Raw genomic sequence first — 6,962 nt, 5'->3', positions numbered from 1 at the left:
ATATGCACTACACATAAATATCAGAATTACTGGTGAAAAGCTCTAAAAAATTAACAGAGTGTGCGTGCGTATTACATTTTACAACTGACTTAGTTTTACCAGCTATAGCATATATGCCACATGCACTACACGGACATATAGGTGAGGAGACGGCGCCATAGGTAGGAGTAGATGGCACTCGCGACTAGGATTGTACCTACAATCGAGAGTAAAATATTGAGTAAGCCTGTTAGGGTTAACAGTTATAATTCAAATTCTAAATGGAGTTAATTTCGTTATTTTAATTGTAAAGTATCGCTCCGGGTGCAACCCGCGCACGGTCCCGAGCCGTTGCTGATAAGTAACTTTAGTCCACCATCCATAAACAATCTATAGTTGACGTGTATCGATAGTCTGTCAGTATCAATAATCTGTCGATGGTATCGTGACTGTTTATGCATCGGTAGGTCTCCATCGGTTTCGCCCTCGAGAAAAAAAAACAATAAAGTTCTCCATGAGCAATAATATTATGTCTCTCTTATCCAACATAAATTTAAGTATTAAGTTATTACTACTCAGTCTATCCATTTTTTCTAACCAAAGATCGTAATTTGACAAATTCTATTAAAGAAATTGACGATCTTTGTTGGTAAAAACATTGAATAGATTGATTATTAATAATAAGCGATACTAAAATCTTTCAATTTCGATCTTTGGTAGGCCAAATTCAGTATTAATTCCGGACTTTAAAAGCTGATATGGAAATGTTAGAAAACTATCCGTTTAACCAAAGATCACTAGTACCTATGGATAGTTATTGATTTTTAGTAATAACTAAAGATACTTACTTAAATATATTGAATTATATGTGACACTATAGCGCGCGTGGCGCAATAAAAGATTATGAATAGAAAGTAATAACCGCTGGACGGGGAATACTAAAAATAGTTATAAATATTTCTCGATCTATCGTGCAGAGTAAAGAAGACACAGATTAGCGCCAGCCGATCTTTTGCCACCCAGTAACCCTAGTGTACAAAATGGATTATATTTAGTATAATGCTTTTACACAAAAATTCGCACAAATATTACGGGTTGTTATTATACATTATATTTTCAGCCATATACAAAACACGCCTTGACATAAACATAAAATGCATTTGATTTAAGAATACTTACTGCATTCAAAGGCGTGTGCATTTATCCCGCCCCGGGCGGCAATTTTTGGGGAACGGCAAAATCTAGCAAATTACATTTTTAATGAATAAAGCGAAAGTCAACATAAAATTCAATGATAATATTTAACAAGATAAATATTAAAAATAAAAACTTTATACGTTTCGTATACAATTTATATATCTTACAAGGTATTTTTGCCAACTTACTTCCCAGGCAAATCAATTTGCGCCCCGAGCAATTATAATTTACGCTACTCCAGTAACTTTGATTATTTATGAATAATTATTATTTATGAATAATCAAAGTTAATTAATAATCAAAGGTAACATTAATGAGTTTCACAAAACCATCTTTTTATGAAAAAGTAATGTAAAAAGCGTATTAAAAATACAGACCATGGTATTTAGAGAACATATAAAGATAATCAAGCAACAAATGCCATATATTGCATTTTACTTCTTTTGTTAGATATCTTTTTGTCGTGGCAATAATATCGCTCACTAAATGTCGTGGTAGTTAGTTTAACGTTGGTGTGCAGGCCTCCAGGGCCATAGATATTGTACTTATAAAGTTATTGGTGTATTAATTAAGATACTATGAATCATTGTTGCATTTTTTATGAAACGCAGTAGAAAATAGCATGGTAAATTGCATCGGTTCAATCAAGTAAACATACACGCACAAAGTTATACAAATAATATGTGAACGAGACCTGATTTGCGTATCGTGCAAATTAAAATAACTGCATCTTATTTGAAATAATTATACTTAGTTAAAAACCTTAAAACCACGCTAACATCGCACAAGGAAAATCGTTAGTCCTGACGATCCTGCCGAATGGCACAAAATTATTAAAATCGTGTTTTGTCATCGGTTCTTGACAAGTGTTCAAAATCTTAAATTAATTGGACCGTTCAAAGTGGATAAAAATTGAGTTCAAAGATTCCGTTACATACCTACATACACACATACAGGTCCATCTAATACTAGCGTGGTAAAAATGGATTAAAATATTGAGTGTGTTTATCTTGTAAAACGTTATACTTAATTCTTGTTTTTGTAGACTTAATTTCTAGTAATTGTTGCAATATAGGTATTTTATTTATTGCTGTTTGTAAATCTAAGATTATAGTGTAGTGGTTAAATTTAGAAGTGTTTTACGTTGTTTATTAGTTATTATTTTCAAATTTTATTATGTAAATATTATATTAGATCTACCCACCATGGTTTGGTCCATGAGCCGCTTATTTTTATTTGATATAGATAATGTTTTGTTTAGATATAACGGCGTGTATTTACTTAGCGATTTTTATACAAAGAATATTTTAGTATTTTACACACAGAATAATTCACTTACTTGAGTATTTTTTAATTTAAGTATTCGCACCAAAACCTTTTTGATCATTTTACCGTAAACGCAATTGTGTAAAGATGTAAACATTTTAATTATTGTATTTTTTATATTGTTTACCACAGTAGGTAATCATATACTTATATTGAGTCGAATTAAAAATATGAATCATAATTATTATTATGTGATGAGTACGCATTACTGAAAATCATATAAGCTTCGATAAATGAAATTTCATAATTTTAGAAGGCTTCCTTCAATGAAAATCTCGCTCAACCTATGTCTAGTCACGAAGATAGACAGATTAAATACATCACATTGCAAAAGCACAATATAATTAAAATATAATATATATTTATTTTTATTACATTTCTATGCATTATTGTATTGTATAATGCAATGAAACCGGTTATATCAACGTTGATGCAATTTTAATATGTATCTACATGTAGGTACATTCATGAGTATTAGGTACCTTTTGATTTTTGCTATTATCCAAAAACCACATACCTACTTATGAATTGTTTTTAATTTAAAACACTGACGGTGTTACGTAACCATACGTTAAAATGTTACTCGACGAATAGAAAATTGAATCATAATTTCAGTTATCATGTTTTAATGAACCTAACAAATGTATATTGTTAAATAAAATACGTTATGATGTTTTCACATAATTATTACTAGCTACCTTTAAAATGTTAAACCTTGATGATTAACTTGCAACAATTACCTTTAATGCATTATTATATTGAGCATTGCATTATATTGAGGCATAATCGCGTTATAAATCGATTCTCGGGCTTATTCCGCTCGCAGAGAAGGTAATCGTTAACAGGATTACACCAGTTAGGTAATGCAGTTAGCCGAGCCGTTCAATCGCATCGAACGGCTCGGCTAACTGCATTACCTAACTGGTGTAATTCTCAAGCTGTAACTGGTGTAACGTTCAATCCGTAACTGGCGTAATGCCCAAGCTGTAACATTACACTTAAATATTGCAAGTCAATACACTCAATGACTAAAAGTCATCCATTACGTATTAACGTCGCTACGCCCGGTTTCCGTCTGGTTACATAGATAGCAATTACTTGAATATTGTATTTTTTACTCTTCATTATGAAGTTTTATTGTTTTATTTACAAAAATATTGTTCCTTTATACCGAAAGTATTTTAAGCATTTAATTTAATTTTATATTTTGTCAATGTACCTATTGTTTTATCATTCCACGATGTTAAATAATTTATTGTTAGGTACTAAAAATCAATGTAGTTATGTATCGTAAAGTAAATTCTACGTACTTATTAACGTATGTATTTTTTAGTATTTAATTATGTAAGTCGTACTAAAAACATAAAAATCGCGATATAAATTATAATTCGTAATTATTTTTATTTAATACTTGAATATCTTTTTAAATTATTGTTTATGTAATATAGCTATTTAATTTTACCATTGTTCATCAGGGTACGTATGTATAGTATTGTTACAACATAATATATTAACCAAAGTATAAATATCTGTTTTAACATATTTAGTCTATGTTAAAGTGAATATACTAATCGGAAAATTACTAATTACACATACATTAATATTGAACTTAACATTGCTTGCGAAAAATATTACGAAATGTGAGTAGCTTTGTGCCTAACAAAACTACTCTTATTTATATTCAAAATTGAAATGGTTTTCATTTGTAAATAATATGAAATTATTTTTAATCTTTTGTAGATTTAATCAATTCTCCTTAACCAATCTTCTTTATACATCATTTTATTTATATACACAATTTAATTAATCTTTTTGAAACTTAATGCACAAATAAATTTGTGGGTTACTTTGATTACTGTAAAGTAGACAATGTAGACATTATTTTTATATAAGATTGTAATGCCCAAAGTTATTTTGTATTAGATCCATTGTTGTGTTATTAGAATTTAGTATTTACACTATAATAATATGTATTTTAATGTTGTTCTAAATTAATCATAAGTTAATAGGGGCCGTTCAAGTATTACGTAATGCAATTTATGAAGATTTTTGACCCCCCCTCCCCCCCTTGTAACGCACCGTAACGTTTTTCTATACCTCCCCCTCTCTAAACGTTACGTAACACTCAAGTGTCAATTTTTACCCTAAACTCGCTAAAAAGTTATGTTATAGTTTTTATCCTTAGGCGTGTTCAGCCGAACTAGGTGTCCTGTGTATTCTAAGTTAGTTTAAGTATAGTCAAAGCATATATACTGCTATACTATACTATACTTAGTCTAACTCAGAATACTCAGGAATTAGTTTGGCTGAACCCAGTCATTCAAGGGATTCCCCGTAAAACGTAAATGAAAAGGGTTGCCAATTTAGGAGTTTTAATTCTCTATTTTTTTTATTAAAAAATGTTACGTAACGTGTATTAAGAAAGATCCCCTCCCGCCCCTGTAACGCATCGTAACGTTTTACAAGACCCCCCTCCCCCCCAAATTGCGTTACGTAATACTTGAACACCCCCATAGCAATTTGAAATACAAAATATTTATTGGTTAAAGTTTTTAATACAACTATCTGTTTATATTCAAGGTTAGTTACGATAAGATAGCGGGGGTAAAACCATGCAATTAATATCATGTGGTAAATGGTCATTTTTTTACATTGGAAACATCATATAATATAAAAATAATGTATGTGTATGGTGTTGCCCAATTTTAAAAAAACAAAATAGCCCACAATTTAAATCATAGGATTTTACCCCAGCTCCAATATTAATCCAACTAAATTTGTTTTTACGTTAATTGCCCAATTTATAATTAAAATATGAGTAAATCAGTTATTAGAACCATTTATAAGACATGTAATAAAATCCAATAATTAAGATTTCCCACACTTGTGGGAAGACATCCTGTAATGGAACATAAAATGGGTTGCAGACAATTCCTGTTAATTATAGTAGAAATATGCAGTCATTCCATTTAGCAAAACTAAAATTTAATGTAAAATTATAGTGAATTGTAGGTTTTAAATTGTGTAATACAAGCATTTATTTCTAAGAGATTTGAACCAAATTATTGGGGTTGAATTTTAACCTTCCATCAAAAACCTTGTGTAATCTATTAACACCAATCATATTCATCAAATTAGACATAGAGTTAACAGTATAAGGTATTTGTATAATCTCTTACAAGTGGAATTGTGAAAACAACAAACTCTGAAAATAGCACAATAAATTTGAGAAAATTTGCTTTAAGTCTAGGCTCCCCATTTGCAGTCTAGTGAAATATAGAAAAGTAATTTTGTCAAGAAAGAAGTTATTTAGATACATTTGCTATGTAATATGAGGGAAAATTGAGAAATGCATGCTTCAACTGTGTAAAATAAATTGTTACCAACAAAGTGTCGATGTCACTTTTATTATATAAATAAATTATTTGAAAACAAACATTTATGATTTTTATTCTAATCAAATACTCATTCACAGTTAGGCATTTGTAGCCTACGGAGACAGCCGCAAATTAATTAATTGGTGATATTTTGTGATGGAATGTTTTTACAAAGCTGTCACAAAATCCAAATGCAAAACCAGCTTTATCAAAGGGAAATCAAATCTGGGAAATGGCCATGCGCCAATAGTCTTATTTGAAACTTGTCTACATAAAGGATATTTATAAAACTTCTATAAATGTTCAGAGTACACAAAGTGGCATCTCTTGAGACGTTGAGAACAGTTGAACTACAGCAGGACACCTTTACCTCTTTAGTTATTACATTGTTATGAGGAAGTTTTTATAAAACTACACAGAGCACGGACAATAATAGTAAATACATTTCTCACTTTTGATAATTTAATTATACTGGCATTTCTGCAGGATATTAAAAATATGCCCAATGATCAAAATGATGCATCACTGCTTGCCAGACTTGGTTCACGTCTAGAGAAGTCTTAGTCATTTAGTCAAGACCAATTACTGTTATTAAATCAACTATTTACATTGTTTAACTGTTTCTCTTCTTTTCAGACCTGAATGACACGTCAAATCTACAGACATAGTTTAGATAGGTAGTGGTTGGATAAGAATAGCATAAATGAAAATAAGATAATCAACATATGTTGCTATATCTTACTTGAGGCCTAGGTCTACAGAAATAAGAGGCTATTTCTTCATTTTCATTCAAGTAATTTATGCTTATACTTATATAGGGCTTCAATATTTTTAAAATTCTCCAGTATTTGCATTTGAATATTTGTACATTCCACAACAAAGTTGATAGTGTTTTGAAAAATGCTTTTGGCCTTGTGTAAGTCTTGTGGTACTAGAACACCAAACCAATGTATTGGATTTACTGTATTACCAGTATCATTTTCCACAACTTGAAACTGTTTTACACCATCCTCCTCTATAGTATCACAAAGGGTTGAGGCGTGGAACTCTGGACTGCATTCTGTTGGCAACCTGGACCCACTC

This window comes from Epargyreus clarus, unplaced genomic scaffold, assembly GCF_041222505.1.
Source record: "Epargyreus clarus isolate Ecla_fem2 unplaced genomic scaffold, WU_Ecla_fem_2.2 ptg000010l, whole genome shotgun sequence".
NCBI classification, from domain to species: Eukaryota; Metazoa; Arthropoda; class Insecta; order Lepidoptera; family Hesperiidae; genus Epargyreus; species Epargyreus clarus.
This window is presented reverse-complemented; position numbering follows the sequence as displayed.